Consider the following 22,729-nt stretch of genomic DNA (forward strand, 5'->3'; position numbering starts at 1 on the left):
GCGGACTACCGCGCTATCCTTCCGTAAAATAAGAAATACAAGACGCTCGTTTTCCGATGCTCCGATCCCACGAGTGCAGTATGCATTTTCGCGTTTTCTCGCGCGGCTGCAAGTGAGACAATACGACCGGCGACTTTTCATCGGAGATCGACTTTAATGACCGACGAGCTCTCGACAATCGGCCGCGAACAAAGAGGCCGTTGCCTTTTATTTTTGTCTCCTCGAACGAAAATACGCGCGGAAGAAGAAGAAGAAGGACCGGAGTTACGGACATCGGGATTAAAACCTTTAATCAGTCGCGCGCCATTAACTTTGTTAGCAAGGTACGTTGCGGTTATTGTGGAACAAAAAGAGGGAAAGCCAGCGTGGAAAATCCGGCGGGAAAGAGTAAAAACTGCACCGCATGCTGAAGGGCCGCCTGGCCCTTCCGTGTTCCTTAGTCGCGTCCGAATGATTATCACACATCCCATTAGCACTTTAACTCATGTGCCGTCCGCTTATTACGTGAATAATCAAAGATGTTTTCAGCCGCCGGCGAAATGGCCACATTAGGAAATTGCACGCTCGGCATCGCGCATATCGTTATTTTCGCTGCCTCGTTATCTGTCTTTGAGAGAACGCTTTCATTCGTGTCGATATATCTGCACGTATGGTTGCTGGATAAATTCGTGGCTTCCACATGTTTGCTTCGATCATTAATATCTTGTTCTTGTTACATCATTAATTCAGAAACAGAATATTATAGAGGAAGATTTATTACTGCATTTCCCCTAAAACGTGCCTAAAGTTTCTCAATGTTTGTGATTAAATATGAATTACAATAAAATTATTTGAATTAAATTAGTTAATTAAAAAATTACATGTTTTTGCTGTAAGAATTATTATTCAAATATTGGATGAAAGAGGCAGCTTTTCTGTGAGAAAGACACACGAAATAAAGAAAAATTAGAAGAGAGGGCAAAAAAGTTAATGCAAAACTTCATTTAACTTATTTTTAAAAAAATATTGCGTTCTTTATCAGGTGTGTCCACTACCATTACACCGTGTATGCTCTCGGGTGGTTAATTCTTAACACTACATGCTTAATAGCGAGGGAAGTGCGGTTGTTTACATAGCATCGGCACTACTGTTAGCGAAGTTGTCGTGTGAAGGAGTCCAAATTAGACGGTGGCAGAGTCCTCGACGGTCCGTCGACGTGACCGGACGTCCTTTGTTCACCTTCGTTGATTGTCGAACAACGTGGAAACTACTCATTAGCTTAGCAAATAATACTCTACCAAGTACTGCCCTAACCGTTGGTTAAACAAACTCGCTCACTCTATCGCCAGTACCCCGTTTCATATCTTTATTTTACTACAGCTCTATAGCATGATTTGCTTGCTTAGCGGTTACCCATTATTGAAGGATCAAAATGTCGTTATTTTATCGCAAATGTAAAAGCATAAAAATTAAAAATAAGACAATATGCTGCACAATAATCTCGATCGAATTTTTGAATTCGCACCGTTCTGATCTTATTAGAATTCTAAAATCTAAAATGTACGTAAAAAGTAATCCGCTTGTTTGAGCGGTAATCGGATGAACCGTTTAGATCGGGCATACACTCGGTTACAAAAGTCCAAGAAACTTGAGAAAAATATGAAAAAATGTGGTTTTAATATACGAGAATTCTACTATCTCTTATTATTATAATATATGTAGATTTTAACGGCGTGAGGATGAATTTTAAATGAATACGTGATAGTCAAACTCATAAATGTCATGTCTTCAATCCACCGATCTACTTTATTTATGCACGAGTGAGGGGACGAAACGTTCGACAAAAGAAGCTGGTTTGTTCGAGTTGTTGACTGCTTCGGGAAAACAAATTGGAAATAGTTCAAAAGAACAAAAGCAAACAGAGCTGCGGGCTTTTCTTGGCGCTCGTTGACTCCGCGGAAAGAAATGCGCGGACCAAATTAGTTGGAACAGTCACGGTCCAGACGACAGGTTGTGAATGATGAATGAATGCTGTAGTAGGTAATACCCCGGGAAAGGTAATTTTGAACTTTTCCGCGGTAAACGGCAAGTCTAGACATCCGTTTGAGAATAGTAACAAAGCACAAATCTCATAAACTTCAGGATATAGGGCTAAATACTCGAGAGAGAGTACAAGCTTTCTGCTACTCTGTCACGAATCCGTTTAATAATGCTAACTCAGCAATTATAGCAATAACTGGCGTAACACTGCTCTGTCACGAATCCGTTTAATAATTCTAACTCAAGCAATTATAGCAACAACTAACGTAACACTGCCAGGTATAATCTTTTTAACTTGAAGACTGTCCGAATCTACGCATTTATTTTATGTATGTAAGATGGTTTGCAGTATTTTTATATAGTGTTTTACACATTCTTTCTCATCTACCGATCTTTCATTATTTGAACATAATCTTTGCAAAAATTTGATTAATTGCTATGATTAAACAGATAAAATAAATGATAAATAAGAGAATATAATATTATATTTTCTCATTCTTCTGAATTCCAGAATTTTAATTTACGGAAATATTTAGATTTTTAAACAATCATTATTATCAGACATCAAAATTATCAATGACTTGTATTATTGGCGAAAAAATCTTGATAAATATTATAGAATTAATTCCTTCTCTCAAAAGTTCTTTTAAAAATCTGAAGAAACGTAGCATATCATTTTGTGCACTCGCTTTGCAGTCTTGCTCATTTACACTTTCCAGAAGCGAATCTTGTTAATCGCGGAAGAACGTTTTCGTGGAAGCATGGTCGAAAAAGGTAAAACAACGATCTGTTTCGTTGTCGCGTTAAACGGTTGATGTTGCACGCGAGACGAGAGCAAATGCGAGAAAAACGAATCTCAGATTCGTCGGGATTCGTTTGTATATTTAGACTATGCTCTTAACGTACAACACTATTGCTCTTTCTGCTCCTCTCTCTCTCTCTCTCTCTCTCTTTCTTTTATTCTTCAGTCTTAAATTGCCAAGCGCATCTCTCAAGGAAGTCCAAATAGATCGATATTAATTCCGACACTTTTTCACACTTTTCTTAAGTCCCATATTAGACTTTTGCGATCGAGTGTATGTCCGATCTAAATCGGTTCATCTGATTACCGCTCGGACAAGCGGATTACTTTTTACGGATATCACATTTTTCACTTTGTGAAAAGCAAAAAATTATTTAACGCCAGTCGCAGATCGTGCTCGAGTGTGTGCACGTGTTCACGTATGGGCGAGTGGATACAACACAGGGACGTTATATTCTCGAACGCGGCACGCTCATGCAGTATTCATTCGAAAGCGTTTAATAACCAATACCGTCGGCGAGCGGAATGTAATATTTTTTTTATATACCTATATGGCTATATATAAAAATGAAAGATAAAAAAACGATGAAAATCCGATATATCGGCGTGAGGTGCGCGCAGGCTCCATGAACGGCGTCACAATTTGTTTTCATAGATTTTTTCTCGGACATTATCGCACGTCGGGCGAATGCAATCTTTATCCCGTCCCAATCTGTTCATCGGCGAAATAATCCGAAAATAACACGCTTCAACTTCGATCGTCGCTACAAGATCCGGCAAATGATGATTAATGACAAAAATCCAACGCCCTTATTTAAACGGCCTGACTGATAAAAGGTCCTGCGAAAATTATTCGATATCGTTATACTATATCGTGCGGTAGGACATTAGTGATATCGATCGCACACGGTACGGAATCTACCCGAACGAGACGCGTGCGTGCATATGCGTGCACGCACGCGGAATCCATCGAAAAGCGGTTTAATTGAAGCGATTATCCCCTCGTTCACAAAGAGATAGCGACCAGCATTTCGTGATGCACTTACGTAACGATTAAGCCGGCGTGCATACGACTGAAACGAGGATGAGTGTGTGTGTTCGAGACATATCGTTATCGATGGAACTAATGCGGGACGGAGATTGGGTCCTGCGGTAGATACGACGTGCCCCCATCATGTTTAAAGCAGCCCTGACGCGTAGCGGTCTCGTCCCCACGTCTCGACTCTCTAACGAGCGAGTGATGCTTTTGTCTTATGATTGAAGTAACAATGAGAGGCGGTAAAACTTACGGAGAGACTTTGTTTAGATTAGAGCTCTGATCGAATCTCATTCGTCGATATTTTAAATTTTTTCCGCGAATACTTATGATTAAAACTAGAAGTGTAAAACGAAAGTGATAAGAAATATAATTTCGTTAATTATAATTATTTGAATCGTTATGTATGAAACTTGAATTTTCGTGATAATTGCGCGTTTTACGACCACGTACAATTTTACAACATTTTTTCTGGGGATTCCTTTACTCAGGGATGTGTCACACATGAAATCAGATCGAACGGCTTACCCTAGATTCACGAAAAACCAATTCGTCTTTCCCCGTCGACGCCTTGTCGTCTTTCGGGTAGGTAGTGAACCGGCCGCCTAACAGTTTCCGCCCTCGCGCCTCTCACTCACCAAAATAATATGGACTAATTTCGGCGGGCATCCCTCAGGGAGTATCCCGGGGGAGCAATAAGGGGGCTACGGAAACGTTCGCCGGCATTGAATTCTATCCATTTGTCCGGCCGGTCCGCGGAGAACAGCCGCGAAGCTTCTAATATCTCCCCATACGTCACGCGTGAACATCACTCTGACATGGCCAATCGCAGCCCTTTCTGTTGCAATCGCTACGAAAATACGTAGGGGTTATTTAACCCTTTCACTCCCGATGTATCCAGTCAGGAAACTATTTCTTTATATAAACAGGACGCAGGATGTTTTCTTCTATTACTGAAAAGAAAGGAATTCGCTTCTGTTTTCGAGCAAGATTATTATTCACCAAACACGTCTATTTGGTTCGCGGATTCTCCATATATCAAGTGTATCCATCGTAGACATTATGGATACACATACTCGGAGGCACGATAAATATACCTGGCCGAGAAAGTTCGTGACTTAATCTGCAAGGGTATCTCGATTGTATACCAGTTGCTTTACGCTATTTATGGCCTTATTCGTGCCTCGTGCTTTCAGGCCTTTTCGTATCGATATCTATACGCGCTGTGTAATAACGCGCCGTATGCGAGCAGTGAATTTCCGTAATGGTACAGACATTTCTCTGAAAGAGATCCTCCTTTCGAAAGTTGTATTCACGTACCGAATATCGGTAAATATTCGGGAGAGAGACATTAATGAGAGAAATATTGTTGACGGAGCATGGAATAAAAATATTCGCGAAAAACATGCAAATGTTTTCATGAAATAATTGAATAATTTAATAGATGCATATATATAACAATAATATTAGGATACTTGAATTATCTGTCGCTCTCCTCTTTCTCTTTATAATTTTCATTTTTTTCCTTTGCGATCCTAGAACGCTTAATAAATAGCAATCTTTCTCTCTCTCTCTTTTTTATAAATTACTTAAATATTAAAAAATTTAATATAAATTTTTTTTTTCTATTTCGGCTGTTATATGACTCTCCATCCAATTCGATCATTTAATGAATATCAATTTCACTTCATTTCGGAGACTTACGGTTAGATCGGCGCGATAAGGATTACCTACTCTTTGAAAAACTGCATCCTTTCTGTAGAGACGTTATGGGAATCTTCCCGCGAATCTATGGCGAAGAGGAGGCCTGAAAGCACGACGGCGGATATATTTCGCTGGCGCGGCTTAAGGATACTATACTTCCCGCCGTCTAAAGAGGAAATCCTGGGCAGCGTGCCGTCGTCGAGATTCTCGAAGTGGAGTATCGTGTTCGGATATCTTTCGTGTTTTTTGCGTCGAGTTGATCGCGTCGCGTAGACCTCGAAAGAAAACGCAAACTCTGCCGTGAATACGAATCTCTCCGTCATCGTTGAGCACTTTGGATTTAGACTTCCGTTGCTGAAAAGGCTACGTTAAACAAAATAACTCTCTTTTATCCTTTCAAATGTTATATACTTTAGGGAAAATTTTTAGGGAGAATTTCTAGAATTTTTCATAAAAAATATTGGTTTGTTCAATCCGATTCAAATAATACAATGTAAAGTTATTGCAAAGTTAACATTAAGATTTTATCGAGTTAGTAGAAAGAAAAATCATGGATATTGTACGAAAATAATTTTAGATGCGATATTTAAGGAATCTTGTACTTCTGTGCTTTTCTCTCAGATTTAATTTATTAACGCCACAGAGAAATTAGTTTCTCAACGATATGTTATTTATCATTAATATCAATAAATAATATACTAATCATTATCTTGCTGCTGATACAACTATATGTTGTTTCAACATCTCTGACGACGAAAGGATTGAATCTGAACCTTGAAATAGTTACGAAATGAAATGGTTACGAAGAAACCACCGACGAGAATTTCTGCAGATAGGAAAGAGTCGCGGGGGGGACAGTAGAATAATAAATCTTACTACTCTGTCATCCGACAGTAGAAATTTGCAGCGGGGAAGAAATTTCAGCGTGACGACGACGACGACGACGATGGTTTTTCCTTCTCGATATGGGAAACGCGTCTAATGGAAGAGCGGGCGACAGACGCTCCAGAATGTCTTAAAGGCCATCGATTCGGACGAACCTGTCGGATACTTGGTAGTAAGACTTATCGCACGTCGTAGAACGGTCCCGAAGAGACAAGGGTCTTCCACGAGTAGGGCAGTTTGTCGAAACCCTCGGCGACAACTATCTTCTACAGCCAGTGGCTCTCTCTCGATAAGTGGCTTAGTAGCTCGCCCTCTCTCTCTCTCTCTCTCTCTCTCTCTTTCTCTCTCTCTCTCTCTCTCTTTCTCTCTCTTCCGTCTCGCTATAACTGTGTCTAGTTGTCCACATTCGCGAACGATCCCTCGGACGCACAGCGACGATCAAATTATCCTCCTTTTTCCGAGACTCATTCGGTCAGAAACGCGCCATATCGAAATAGTTCTTTCCATCGGCACGTACGCGAGTCTTGTTCGTGGAGATAGTGGAAATCGGCTGTCTCTCGCAATCTGTAGATCAAAGATAAAGTAGCGAATGTCGCGAAGGATGATTGAATCCATGACGTTCATTTTAATTGGCAGGAAACAAAACGCGAGGATGGAGACAGAAGACTGTAATAGTTTCTTTCAACCTCGTGATCCTGATCTATATAAATTAACGGCTCTTTCGGGGCCTCTCTTCCTTAATTGGGCCGCGTATTAATCCCCCTCCAGGATACGACCGCAAGGATTTATTTGCGGGACGGCACAAAGGGGAAAGAACGGCGGTGATAAGCGAGACACAGAAACGTGGAAGGACACGTGGGATTACGAGGTCTTAACTACGCGTGCCAAAATAGACGAGGATCGCCCTATCACGTTCATGGTGTGAAGACCTTTGAGATATAAAAAATTCAAGAAAATCCGGATTATTATCATCTCATCCTATGATTCTTATATTTTATCGATGAAAATATCTAATGGATTTTATATTTTAAGTGATTATAAATTGGGAAAGCAAAATTGATTATTCCTTAATTTAAATCGCTTTTGCTCGCAGGGAATTTTAATTATGGCGATTATATTGAAATATTGAAAATTGAATGGAGAAGATATTATAAAAATTAACCTTTGCATATTAATTTATGCGGCAATAATATGTATATTACGGTATATTAATGTATTTTGATACATGGTTTAGCGCAATTTTTTCAAAATATTTTCAAATGTGATTTATATTTGCAGAAATTAATGACGCGACATGATATTGATGAGATATAATCGCGCGTTCATCCGGGTTTGCCGATAAATAACATCGCACCGGATCTTGCGTTGAAATGTTACTCTGATACATTACGCTAAAATATGCATTAATTGCGCTCCGTAATTTTTCGGCGTGCCATTTGTTTCGTCGAATAACGTGCCGCGACTGAGTGAGTACACAAAGGGGGAAAGTAGACAAATTTGATCAACGGCTGCGACACCTTGACGTCCTATTCGTTTCCGGTTGTCGCGTCAGCTTGCTGGAAGCGACTAATTAATAATAAGCGCTTAATTAAGCGAATGGATGCGCGCTTTTGTCGATTGCGCTAGCAGTCGCATACCGCGTCTCGTATACGAGAAAAGTCTATTCGAAAGCGTATTTCATGCAGCATTAAGCAGGGTCCACATTATCGAGCCAAACCGCGAACCGAGTCCCGAACCGAGCCTCGAGCAGAACTTGCAGACGAACCTCAAATCGAACTCCATCGCGAACCGCGAACATGAGTTAAAATTTTTTGAAGTCAAATCTCGTATTGAAATTTATAATAAAATTTATATAAATTCTTCATACATGTATGCAAAATGCATATTTATATTTACAATCGTATTTTTTAACATTGCAATATATATATTATAAATTTATTGCGTATTTATCACAGGTTTAGAGTATGTTTATGCAATATTAATTCTAAATTTTGTTTTATGGTTTGAAAAGGAATTAAGTTTTGAATACAGAAAAATAATAAAAGCACATATACATATATTCACTCACCTTTTCCTGTTTCCATACTTTTTTTATTTTTGCTTTTTCTTTTTGCAGAGATGCCAATAATGTCGTCATCTTTTTTTTGCACATGTCACTATCACATTCGAGTTCTTTACTTATTTCTTCTTATAAAAAAAGTATGAGAACAGGAAAAGACGACTAAATATGTGTATACATATGCGTGCTTTTATTATTTTCTTGTATTCAAAGCTTAATTCCTTTTCAAACCATAAAACTATATTTAGAGTGGTACCAACTATATTGCACAAACATACTCTAAATCTATGATAAATACGCAATAAATTTATAATATATATTGCAACGTTAAAAATACGATTGTAAATATAAATATGCATTTTTTTAATTGTTATAATGTTCGGGATTTTTAGCGTCCCGTATATAATAATCTTTTCTGCTCATAATCACTAATTAATTTTAAACATTTTTTATCAGACCATTCCATTTTGTCTACCAGTAGTCGTGTAGACTGCACATACGTGGATAGAATCAAATACAGCGACTGGGCAATTACTCACGTTTTCTTTCATCGTTCATTTTTTGTTTTTTGTCATTATTTGTCTAGCTCGAAGCTTAACTACCAGTCTACCACCCGACAAAGCGTATAATCTGATCATAAAAAGCATCTTTTGATGTTTCGTCAGAATACCGACTTTTGGTGGGACACTGCGAGCCAAACCTCGTATCATCAAAATCCTTGCAGATTCGTGGGGTGAGTACGCGATGGTTCGCACTGATGTTCGATTCGAGGTTCGCGAGCCTCGCGCGAGTCCGTCGGCTCGACAATGTGGACGCATGATCGGCTCGCAACGAAGTTCGGCTCGCGGTTCGGCTCGATAATGTGGACGCATGATCGGTTCGCGGTGAAGTTCGGCTCGCGGTTTTGCTCGATAATGTGGACCCTCCTTTACATTGTGTGCGTGCATTTGTACGAACGGATGTGCGCCGCACAGTCGCATGACAATGCAAGCTGTTACCGCAAACGCAATTATTTGTAATATTTATAATCAAAACCACGCGCGCACATTTATTTGCGGATTTACGAAAGAAATGTTCATATAGCATTTTTATTATCTGTGAGGGTGGTACTCTATATCCAATTTTTGAAATACCGTGGTACAGATTTTTTGAGACACTATACTTATAAGTAATCACTTACAGACAGTTATACAAAGATTTTAACGTTTTATGTAATTTAAAACAAGTGCATCAATTAGTTAGACTGTTTGCGCATCTCTTTCAGACTAATTACTATTTCTTTTATTTCCGGTAAAGTAGAATGTATCGAATAAGAGATACGCCGAAAAACGTGTCGTTGTCAACGACACGACATTTCATCGCGACGATTTTTGAATGGCCCTACACGTCTCTTGTTGACTGAGGGAAGTTAAATAAGGGTGGACTAGAAGAGACTGCCGTAACGATTTAGGAGTTCGCTTTGACGTACGGCCGCCTGCCGAAAGGTCTTTGTGAGTAAATATATCGCGAGCACATCCACGCAGACGTCGGGATAAGGGATAAACAGCCGCAGAATCCATCTTAATTTTGGAACGCGACTCTCGTAAAGCGTAGTACTCGTGTTGCGATGGAGAAAGTGAGGCGCGACTAATTGAATCACAGGAATTAGCGCGGTGGCTGCGATTTGCCGCGAGGGTGCTTTCGAAGATTAATGAAACGATCTCGTTAACGGTCGCGCCGCCGCGCCGGAGCCCTTCGATTGTTAACGCTCTGTAATTGTTCTATTTGTTACCTTGCATCATGTTTTGTATCATGTTATTATTTTAATTGCTACGTATTATTGATATTATTAAGTATGCTATAATTAGGATTCCTAATTTATCTTCTATTTCATTGGTATACACATATTACATTTTTACGAAATTTGCTCGCTAGCTAGCTCGTCCTAACTCGCCCAGAAACCACAGGCAGCTTATCGACTTCCGCTTATTACCCACAAATTCGCGATTAATGGTCGCTTGGATACATGTATCTGTGTCCATCTATAAACGTGCGCGAGTGCGTGCATTACGATCTCCCTAATCGCGCGCTTTTGCGATTAGGATGGAATTTCAGGGCGTGCTTCGCGCAGACGTCTGCGAAGGGCGCAGGTCGTAGGTGCGCGATAATTAATAAACAAACTCATAGATATGCGATAGGACGTCCACGGGACGTCGCGTGAGATTTATAAAGGGGGGGACCTTTCCCCTTCGCTTATCGCCGATTTAGAAACGCGAATACTCGCGCGAGCACCTTCGATCTTCGTTTCGTTCGCGCGGAGTGGCCTTTTATTTTGCTTCTTCCCTGGGGGTTGAGGGATGGCCCCGGCAGTTACTCGGGGGGTTAAAATGTTTTCGGGCGCCGACGGGCCCGAAGTATAGGGCGAACGAAATGTCGTGCTTCGTGGTGAAAGTCTCGTTGTGTTGCGTAAAAACAAGGGTGAATTACGAGCGAAGGGTGCGTTCGTCTTGTCGTCCTCCTCTTGCCGTATCTACAAGCCTGCGTTTAGGAGCCGGATAATTCGAGCGATACATTTGAATTTGCCGCCATTACTTCGACGATCGCCCTCCCGTTTAGCCTCGTCCTTTCCTTGAGGGATATTTCCATTAGGTAATTATCGCTTCAGCGGATAATCGAGTCTGCACTCTTCTTGGTAATCAATTGACTTCCGCCATACGTTTTCCTCTATAGATTTATTTCTGATTGTAGAAATTAATAAAAAATGATACTTGTGCGTAACTCTGCAGTGCTTTTGAATGCTCAAAAAACATTTTTATATTTTTGTATCATATATTTATAAAACTTCGAAAATAAAATAAAATAAAAACATTAATAAATCTCATAAAATTGTAGAATGTAAAACGCGTACGGTAATTTTTTTAATATTGCGTCTTGTGATCTTTCTTAAATATTTTTCTTCTCATTTAATTGTTCTTACAAAAATATGAATAATATTTTTGTTGTATTTAAAGAAAAGTATATCTTTTTGAATAATACTGTAATATTCATAACTGTTCTGAAAATTGGGATTTTTCTGGATCAGTCGATTATTCGAGAATAACGGCTCAGTTGATCTTACCATAACCAGCGTACAATTTAAGAGCCGAGGATCACCGTAGTAATTTCCACCGAACGGAAATCGCAAGATCTCTCTTCCTTATCTTCCCGAGTCTTCGTGTATATACGCGCGAACGTTCGCCATTACTAGAAGAGCCGTATTTCTTCGATTATCTCGTGCATGCGGCGCATCAGGCCAAGCGAAATGCAGGTTTTATCATTTGCGCCGTAATTAAAGCTCGGTCTGCAATTATAGTCCCGATTAAGCGTAAAATCGAGGGTTTTCCGTGAAGCAGAGCGTTGCAAATTGGTGATGCATTATTGCGTGATCCCATAAAACAAAAATCTCGTCCATCATGTAGCTTCAGGCCTGTACGTCATTTCGTGCATAATTTAATAATTATTTTTCTCGCTTGATTGCAGGTAAGCGATGAACGCGATGGCCTACTTGTGGGGAAGGCATTACCGCTCGTGTTCGGTCGGGTTGCAGCGACGTGAAATATATAGTGAGTCTTCGTACGAGTAAAAATATTTTCACGAGCGACTCCGCGTAATTCCGCTTGTCTGGCTGACACACGCGCGTCTAAAGGAATGGCGTGCTCCGCTATGTTTTTGAGGCGTTGCGCGATAAATTGCTCGAGGTTGGGTAAACCGCCATTTACGTAAACATGTCCGCTCGTATTCGCACCACGCTCGTGTGTATTCCGGGCAAAGAGGATATATAATAAAACATGGTGAAGGATCGATACGCCGCGAGAAGCTAAGTGGATAACGTAATGGTCCCGGGTTAACGTAAGAGCGTCCAGGACGGCGCGCGGTGCGGTGGTAGGGCGAAGGCGCCGGAATTTCAGCCATTTTCTTCGGGATTCGTCTCGAACGCGTATATTTTTCGAGTCGGAGAAGAGGGGTGAGAGGGTCCAGGTCGCGCGATCTCGCGTATAATCTTATTTGCAATATATCTCCGCGAGAGGAGAGTCGCGACGGGAGAGCTCGATCCGTCGTTCCGGTGTACTTTATAATCTCGCGTTCCTCACGATGCGTCGTCATCACCGTCGTTCTCGCGATGTCGTCTCGTCGCGATCCCTCTTCCTCTATACCGAGATACGACATACTTTTACGAGAGTGCTCTAGCGGGCACCATAAATTTTCCGTTTTACGCCGGCCGCGTAAGCGTTTTGCCGGCTATGGCTTTTCTACGGCTCGCGAGACAATGCATCGACGATGATCGGGAAACAATGCCACCCGGCGCGGCGTCGCACTTTTGATAACTCCGAACGGTTAGGCCTGCGAGTGACTTACGGCGCAAGTTCTCGATCGCGAAAACCTCTCCGTCGCCTCTCCCGCGTTGCGGTGGGCGCACCGTGGCTCCGTGCTAAGGGGTGGGTTCCGAGGGACCGTTTACGTTTTCCGCCACTTCCCCATCCCCCTCGGTTTACGGTGGTTTAATTATCGACTGCGAGTCAGGAAGGCGAAAAGGGAGAGAACGGGCACGCCGATAAATCTCGACGGCTGTGCCTCGCGCCGAGAGGTGGTAGGGTTGCAGTTGCGAAAGAGCGGCGCAACAGTTCGGCGAAATTGACGTCTTCGAATTTTCTCGGTCTCTTTTGATAAATTCATCGTGTCGCATTTCACCCCGCAACGGTCTCGCGCGCACGCGTTTGCCGGGATAAATTACGCTCGCGCTAATTTCGACAGTTTGAACATTTGATACGGTGATAAACGGCGAGGGAGGAAAAAAACGCGGGCGGCGGGCGATCTTAAAAATATGATTTTTCCGCAAGGAAAATCCAATTTCTCCTCGAGGGCGCGCTCCTTCGTCAAAGTTCGCGATAAGTTAAATCGGAATTAACGAATTAAACAGTTCAACGGACGGCTTTAAATAAGCCCTGCAAATACGGAGAGAACTTCTATAATCGTCGGAAGTTCGATGACTTCTAGCAGATATAATATCCCGCGGGAAAATGGCGATCCGATGTTTTATTTTTAAATAGCTTCCTCGTAGAAATTTAATATATTGTTTTCTAATGTAGCAAATTGAATTAGAATATCTTATTATAGCTATAACCTACTTGATAGTTAACATTTATTTCCATGACAAGGAATATTTAACTCTACTATTTTTTTTTTCATTGATTCTTTACCTTGCAATAAACAATAGCGACTACTCTTTTCACTCGAGTTCCGTAAAACTGTCATCATTATAAAAGACCATTTTTTATGCCGGCCTCTCGAGGGCACTTCATTAAGATAGCCTATCAAATGACGGTCTTCCCAATACTCCGACAAAAGGCCGCTTCCTCGATCTGACCTTGTCAAAAGCCTGAGAACAGCTGGACCCTTGAAACACGTTCATGAAACGGTCCATATACCGAAGGACAGAAGGCTGAGGTTCTTTCTTGAAACTCTGACACAAAGCGAGTCGATAGAATCGATTTTCTGACTTCTCGCTTTGGCGAGACGAAACACTGTTCTCCGAGAAAATTTGATCGTCAATGGAAAACTCTTTTCCCGAGGTTCCTTGTCTGACGGACAAAGAGGTCTGGATTAACTAAGATGATTCTTAACTTGCTTCATTCTTTTTGCTTATAAAAATTTTTGAGCTCGCAAATAAATGATGCAAATCAAAAATTGCTATTATCACATATAAGATTTATATTATATTTTTATAGTGTAAAATAAATTTTACAATATTACTTATTGTAAAAATTATATATATGAAGGAAGATACAAATAACCGCAAAAGCAAGGCTTAACTTTTTAAACATTTTTTATATATTCTATATTTCTGAATTTTTCTTTTTTATATGCGAATATAATTGACTAATACTTCCGGAAATATGTCAACCGTACATGCCGTTCCGAAATGAGTAATATATCCATCCTATTTAGTTTCGCGTCACGTTTTTGCACGCAGCATCTTCGAATACAACTCCCCGTATCCCTGTATCCCCGTTTTATCGACTTCCAGCGAACAGCTACGATCCGCGGAAATGGGGTCCTAAAACTTCGATACTTCCTTCGAGCGACAAGAGCGTCGTCCTCGACGATCCTGAAGATAAGCTTAAAGACAATAGGGTGCGCTAGTAGGAAATGACAGCTCACGGAGCTCGCAGATCTAACCCAGATTAAGGGTCGTGAAATCTTTCCCTCTACCACGTGCCCGCACACCCTCCTCATTTCCCCCGGCCCATCGTTTTTCCCCGCATCGTTTTATAAACTTGGCGAATCCCCACTCACAAGAGTACCCACTTGAGTTTCTCGAAACACTTGCCGAGCTACACGGTTGAGGAGGGAATAAAAAACGGAAGAGGAGGGAGAGGGAGGTAGAGGGCGAAACTAAGGGGAAGAAAAGCAGGTCTTCTCGCTCCGAAACGTAACCGATGTATCCAAATCCTTCGCGAGCGAACGGAAGCACGCTTATTCGGAGAGGTAAAGATGCGCTGTACTTGAGAAAACTTATACTGTAATGGCGGGGCCCGTCCCTCTCGTCTGACCGCGGCGGTTTTCCTTGCCTTGAAAGATTATCCCTGAGTGGCGGTGTTCGTGTCTCCGAGCATTTTGCGTGTAACGCGACGCGTAAAGTGGCAGGATAAAAACCGCGAGAACCACGAGAAAGGTATCTCTGAATGTACTTGAAGGAATATTTGCGTCGCTTATAGAGGATCCTTAGGTCAATTGCGACGAGGGATATTTGTAATACTCGTGATAAGAGATCTTAATCATCATAAAAAATATGAAATTAAAGTCAAATATGAAATTAAATACAAAACCAAGTCCTCATTTTTAAATACGAGTTTATATGCGTATACATTATTTTGTTAATAAGACTGGCAAATATATCATTTTGATGTTATACTTGCAAAGTAGATAATTCATGTAGAATACGCTATTAGAAAAGACGATTGTGATATTGACAATCGTATATATGTTACGCAAATATTTTTTTTATTAAAAAAATGCAGATGCGACGAGAAGAAATTAAGATCAATTGATATAAATGAGCGGATCGAATTTTGTTTGCGTTGAATGTACGTGATACAATAATGCAATCGCCCGCAACATAATTTCTTTCGTGTACTTGTCGAACCGCTCTCTCCGGAATCCCTTCGCGTCTACTAAATCAGCCGCGCCGTAACTATGCCTAATCACTAACTGCAGTCAAACGACGCGTTAATCCACGAAGCAAAGCCGATCTCGAATCTATGCAAATACAATTACCCTTCTCTCTTTGCCGTCGAGCTCTTCAGCGCCCTCGGCGTGGAGATCGGCCGGTTCTCTTATCAGGTCGTTCCTCAGATCGTGCAAACGAGGCAGGATCATCCTAGGGACTATGTTAATGTGATGGGGAGAGCTTTATCCCGCGGGATTAGCCAGGTTCGCGGGGCGTTCTCTTTTTTCTAAAATATTCTGACGCACGCCGAAAAGGATCAATCACGTCTTTTTATAGACCAGTCGCAATTTTTTTAAATTTCGATATAAAAACACGAAAATGTTAAAAGATAAAGAACATTTCTGCTTGAGATTGTTCTGTATTAAATCAAATTATTGATTACAAGTATTCTAAATATGATAACGACATTTTATTACTATCGTTTATTGCTATCGATTATTTAAAAAATATGACATCTAAACATTCGTGCTAAAGAAGAATCGTTTTTAACTTTGTCAAAGAAAATTTTTTATTTTTTTATAGATAAAACTAAGCATGGTTGTATAGAATACAATCTATTTGCTATTTTTTCGAAGATATATTATAACTTGTTCGATGCAATTATTGCGCAATTCTATTCACGAACTTAACCTCACTAATAAAAAATAATATTATTGCACGCATTGAGTACTCTTGTCGATCCAATCGTGTGTGTATATTGAATTGGATTTGCGGTTCCGATTTCAAGTTTTTTTTTTATTTTATCATCATTTAATGGTGAGCATTTGTGTGCCTTGTGTATTTTTCGCAAAATCGAGATTCGTTATGGATTCCGGCTTTTAACCTTAAAAGTACACTTTCAGCTTATTATAGAGACGGCAATATTCAGCCGTCTGAATAAACCGTATATTGTGGATTTCATGTCATAAATCAGGTCTTAACTAAGGTGAATAAAGAGAATGGAACCTCAACAAATTGAGGCGCCATATTAGATCATGCACCTCGAGCGTATTTTACCCGTCAGGAAATAATCGCATTACATTACTTGTTCAACGACTCCATTAGCTCGATGTAAAATGATTGAAGCCCCGTTATACCACTACAGTTTCCTGACTGATTTGATTTTGATTTCTCTGAGGTAACTTCTTGGAAATTACACGATGCGGTGGCATATACAACATTATTATAAAATAATTATTAACTGCACCCATTCCTACTCATTTGATATTTAGCTGTTCTTACTCTTATTTTCTTTTTCTTCGATAAATGCAACCGAAGTATGGAATGTAAGTTCTTTTATAATCCTATTAGATAATTTTAGCCTGTGATAAATTTGATCAAAAATTTCAGAATGTTGTATATCAAATATTTTGTATAAATTTTCGCGGAGAGGTACAATCCTGACACATATAGGATAGTATCCCGAATGGAATGCCGGGAAGACGAAGGAAGAAGCATTTCGATTGAGTGGTCGAGAAGAGGAGAACCGAGAGAGAGAGAGACGGTGTCGGCGGGGCACACTCGAGATCCGGATACGCTCGATCGCTCTATGGTAATTATCCGTGTGGATTCTTCCTGCCTCTTCCCGCGCGTTCCAGAAGATCGCGGTGTAGCCGGGAAAGGTCGGTCGGATGCGTCCTGTTGGTTTTCCGCGAACGCAGGATGTTTTCGCAAGGTTCCGTCGACGGTAAACTCTCGCTCGTGCTCGCGCCAGAAATACTCGCTGGCCGCGGACAGCGAACCTGGATTCGTAAAAACAGTGTTACCGGAATGTCGCCAGGCGCGTCTCTTATTGCACTCATTTTACGGTTAATCATGCAGATAACGCGAGGCAATACGCACGCATATGTGATGTATAGTTAGCTTTTTGATAACGTGTCGCGTCGCTTCGCGACATGGCCTACGGAATTCTAATTGATCGGGAGATCCTTTCTCGGTCCAAGATAAAGAGCGGTTTTACTGCGGCTCTCTCGTCAGATGGATAAGACAGCACCGGTCATTCCCTATGTCCGATACGCGGCGTGATAAAAGAAAATTACATGCCTGGCGTAAATCGAAATGCGCCCCGCGTCGATACTCATACGATGGCAGTTACGAGCCGCGGTTATGCCCGCGTGCGTGCTGGACCTTTGATAGTACAAAATACACGCCCATGATATGCCGTAGTTTCTTTTGTGACGGCGAAAACGCTGCTGGCGGTCGACTGGGTCGTACAGCGGCGATTGTATCTGAATGCAAACAGCGAAGTCGGTAGAGAGTCGTTAATTTTTTCACTGCATATTTATCGCAACATTGTTCGGTCACTTGGAACACAGCGTTGAATTCCTGATGTCTGGAACGATGAAATTTTTATGCGCGTTGTAAGATCTTCTGATTTATATTCCGCATAGTCTGCAAACAGATATGACTGATAGCTGAAGATCATAATCAAAAGAAATGTTTTAATCTCATGCCGAGATATTTGAATGTACAATTTGAGAATCAGAGTACTTTTATGTGCATTAAAGGATGTTTATATAATATTTAGAATACAAACGTTTTCCATTATTAATTGTAAAGTCACATTAATTCGCAGTTATTAGTTTATTTATTTCGAAGTAAATAATTGTTTATGAAATGTCATACGTACCAATATATACGATTTCATATTACATTTCTGATTTAAAAGGCTGTCAGAAGTTTATGTTTACCTTCGCTGTTTCGTTGTTGAAAACGATTTTGCCTGAATATGAAGTAAAACAGGAGTGAGGGACTGAAACTCGAGGATAATTATCTACTAGGTTTTAAGTTTCATACATTATTTAACACAGAGAACAACTACGGATTTTACGAAACACATTCTCATTTCCATAAAAAGTTTAAAACAAGTGCAGGAAAGCTAAAGGTAATGAAGAGGGGCAAGATCGTTTCCAGTATCTTACAATAAAGTGGCAGATTTTTACGAGTCCCCAAGGGTTGTTGCCTAACGTTATATACACTTAATTCCTAAATTAAGTGTAGTAAACCTTGTTTGTTACTTTCTTTTTGCTATGCACCATGTCAGATCAGTTTTTGTAATTATCGGAATTATCTATATCAATATTTAAACATATGGCTATATAAAATTTAAAATATTTTTAGATTTATTTTATTCATATATTCTAGGATATTTAAAATAACTATGAAATTCAAGCATATTTTTAAATTTATTTTTTTGATATTTTATGTTGGACTAACGCCAGCATATTAAGTTGAAAAATCACTAAAATTGGAAATGGAATAGTAATTTTAATTGTTCTATTTTTAGGAAAATAGTATTTACGAGGTACAGTCGGGGGGCAAATGCATAAAACGGGGTACGACTGGAATTATGCACTCAGCAATAGTTTTCCGTTGTAACGTCATGCTCCGGTAATATACGGAACTATATATCCGTTTTTACGCCACTGCGATCAGGGATTGTGAAATCGCGTTAAACTCCCCTCTGATAGGCGATTATGTTCAACGAACCTTTTGCACTTACGCACGACATCACGCAGCCCCCCCTGGATTTAACCAACGACAGGCTCGTGCCTGGACGAGACAAAAAAAGTTCATCGCCAATAAAACAGGAAGCGGATAGTTCGCCGTTAATAGCGTAAGTGAAATACGGCGCTTGCAGTCAGACATTGTGTAATGAAAACGCCATATCTCTGAGCTATAAAATCGGTCATCAGCGTATATAACTGAGGGAATTTTAAGCGTATTAAAAAAATCTCAAGTCATAACCATGAATAGCTAATTAACTAAGATTATTAGTCACAATAAGTAAACGAAAAGGTATAAAAAACATTCAAGCTTGCGTGAATATAAAATGCAAGAAATAGAACATATGCATTTATCATATATCGACTTTACATTCCCATATTTCTGCTTTAGATTTATTTGAATCTTTTAACAGACAGCGTTAAATTAATGCTGCTCGACTGAGCGAGGATTTAGCTTGGGCACTATAACGTTTAAACCTACATGAGATCAGCATGAAGAATCGTACGTAAGTCGATAGTACGTCGAGCTAATCTCACTTTCGTTTCCTTCACGGCACAATGAAGCCTAATTGACCGGAAGACGTCAACGCGTCGCCGCGTTTTCGAACGTTCGTCGCTTTCGATCTCGCTGAATATTTGCCTCCTCGTCTGTTTTCCCATTTCGGCACTCCTTGAGTCGCGTTTAGCACCGCACGCCGGATCGCTGCATAATGTCTCGTGTAGTGAAAAGTTTTCCTGTTAAAGAAACGTCTCGGTCGTTGAATTAATCAATACATTTGAAACGACTCGTGCGCGCCAGAGTTTCGGCGCATTTTAATGAATCTCTTTCGGGCGCGAACGCGAGACGGCTGATGGATCTTTAATTAACTGACGTGTCGCATTAAGACGTCTCGCCGTCAAGAGTCGCTGCCACACAGGATGTGGGTTTCACACTATTTTTTCGAACGAATTACTAGTACATTGATGAAGATAATAAAAGGAATCACCGGATATCTTTTTAGTCGCAGATATACAGGAAACAAATTGACAAAAATAACTGCTCCAATAGCGAAATATCGAGTTAACATTGTAAATTAAATAATTTAAATTAATCTGGAGAGTATATAAATAAGTAGCAATCCATATCGTATCTTTCAAATAATTTTTTCAAATTTTTACCGCAACCAGTAATTTATCGCTGTAACTTAAACGCTAATCAATAAGAGTCTACGTATATCCTTTCTGCTGGATATTTTCCCATTTTTCGGCCTTATCTTTCTTCATGCATTCATTTCCAAACGTGGAATACAATTCCGTAGAAAACAATTGGACATCGAGTTCCGCTAATTAACATCCACCTTCCGATATTTCGGCGGGTGGTCATTGTTGTTGTCTGCGCGAATGAATAGTTAATTTTTCGACAGCGCCGCGCCACATAAAGTGGGGCAGTGTGTACCGATCTGTCGATGTGTTGATATTCCAGCTCGAATATACATTATTCCCCGAGCCGTCTATCCGGTTCGGCGCGCATGGCAAACGTCGTCTCACGTGTCGATCGATGCATCAGTCTGATGCGGTCGATGAAAGGTCGGATTTCCATATGCGCCAGACACTGCTACGTGCACTCGTATTTCGTCGTCCCCGCAGCGGTTCCGCGCGCGCAAGGCGCAGCGGTTGGCATTGCACGCATCGCCGTCGGTTATTGCATATTGCATCGCAGTCAATATCAATCGACGGTGTTTCAACATTAATCGCCACCGCGCCCGACTGTATTCGGCGGTTTCTGGAATATTATTTTAAAGTAACGGAAACGGGCATGGGAATCCGCGGCGCGTATATGACGTCCGCCTAATGAAAATGCATTTCACGCACGGCAAGAGCTTATTTAAAGGAAAACGATCGACGACGGAAGCACACGGGCTAGATACCGAAGTAATGAATATTATGGCGAAGCTATATACGATATTGAAGCTGCGGGAATGTGAAGTAACGGCGTGCACGTCGCGATATTGAAGTAAAAACGACGTAGTGAAAATAGGGATGGATTTATTCGGTCGGATGCTCCGCGCGGTAATATGATTCGCAATTCCAGCCAACGATTACGAAAGTAATTATAATTTTAACGATCGCGTGGCTCTCGGGATGTAAAAGTGAAAGCGCGCAGTATTGATTGGAGTCGGCGTGTTCGCTTTTACTCGGCGCGTTAATGTCGCGCGTCTCCTCGCCGAGGCAATCTAGGCATGTACAATTATTCCCGGACAAGAGCCATCCGAAGTACACGTCGACAGCGGCAGGATCGAATTGCTCGTTTCCATTGGCCCGCTCGTCCTGTCATTCGACGCCGCAGGGCCGTCAAGGGCGGAGATACCCCGGCGTCCTGCGGCGATGTTACACCGGAGTGCATCAGGCGCAAAGTGCACTCCGCTTCCCGGCTATCCGCGCTTGCCTGTACAAATAATCCTCTTCCGCAGAATATTAATCCAATGAATATCGCAATGTCTTCTCCCTCCGCACTGGCGTAATTTCATTCGCTATCGATTATGATCGATATAATGGCGACAGAGATTTAGTGTCTATATTGTCTTGTGCTATTCTTATTTGATCTTATCGATATAAGTGAGGTATAAAATTTTAAAATCTTTTTCTAAAATATTTCTATATTTTTGTAATATCTAATTTATATTTAGTATAAATATATAATTATGTAATTTACTTTTGCACGCATTAATTATTATAACGGATAATTGGATAATATCTTTAGAACTGTCTTGTCTGGAAGCATTTTCTATTGCTTCAATTTTTACTACGTATAAATCTTGTAGAATAGATTCCGATAAAATTATCTTCATTAAAATTAAAATCACAAGTTCTGTGCTATCTAAATTTCGAACTTTTAAAAACTTGATATTCCATCGACATTTTCTCGGCATTTCTTCATTTATTTCACGTAACCGTTTGTAAGTAATTTCACGAAACATTCTGTGATTACTCCATCACGTGCGGGAGAGAAGCGCAGTATGCTCGCCACACTCGTAACTCTCGTAACAATGCGTCGCTTGATTTCGGGGACGAGTCGCGCGCGGAGCGTGTACGAGGAATTTTCAAGTCGGGTTCGCTTCGCCATCCAACCAACGATAGTGCGCGCAATTTCTATAGACCGTTAATGTGAGGACCCAGCGGTAGTGCTGACGCCGTTGTGGAACACGTCGTGTTTCGTCGTTGCCGAATAGCGGTGTACGGGCACACGTGTACAACGCGTATACATCTCGGTTCGGGATGTCCCGCGAATTGCGTTTCCGTGCTGCAACCACGTGCAGGCACTGGGACCCTATACGGTCGACGGTGCGTTTTATGGCCGCGCGCGTAGTGCCGCGATGGGCCACGACAAACCGGAAATGGGTCAGAGTCGAACAACATGGCGCATTGATTCCTACGATTCCGCCCGCTGCTTTATTACCGCGCGCGAACTGTGCGGCGCGGGAGTGGTCGTTAATGTGCGGTATAAGCGGAAAAA

The 22,729-nt window shown here is 41.0% G+C and overlaps 2 protein-coding genes across 5 annotated transcripts in view; one reads left to right on the top strand and one right to left on the bottom strand.

Moving 5' to 3' along the window:
* LOC112467009 overlaps nucleotides 1–22,729 on the top strand; it is a 324,735-nt gene that overhangs the window by 161,282 nt on the left and 140,724 nt on the right. The window lies entirely within an intron of this gene.
* Nucleotides 1–22,729, bottom strand: part of LOC112467013 — a 278,592-nt gene that overhangs the window by 51,424 nt on the left and 204,439 nt on the right. The gene's annotated exons all lie outside the window — the stretch shown is intronic.

The sequence above is a fragment of the Temnothorax curvispinosus genome, unplaced genomic scaffold, assembly GCF_003070985.1.
Source record: "Temnothorax curvispinosus isolate PA1 unplaced genomic scaffold, ASM307098v1 QBEX01016800.1, whole genome shotgun sequence".
Taxonomy (NCBI): Eukaryota; Metazoa; Arthropoda; class Insecta; order Hymenoptera; family Formicidae; genus Temnothorax; species Temnothorax curvispinosus.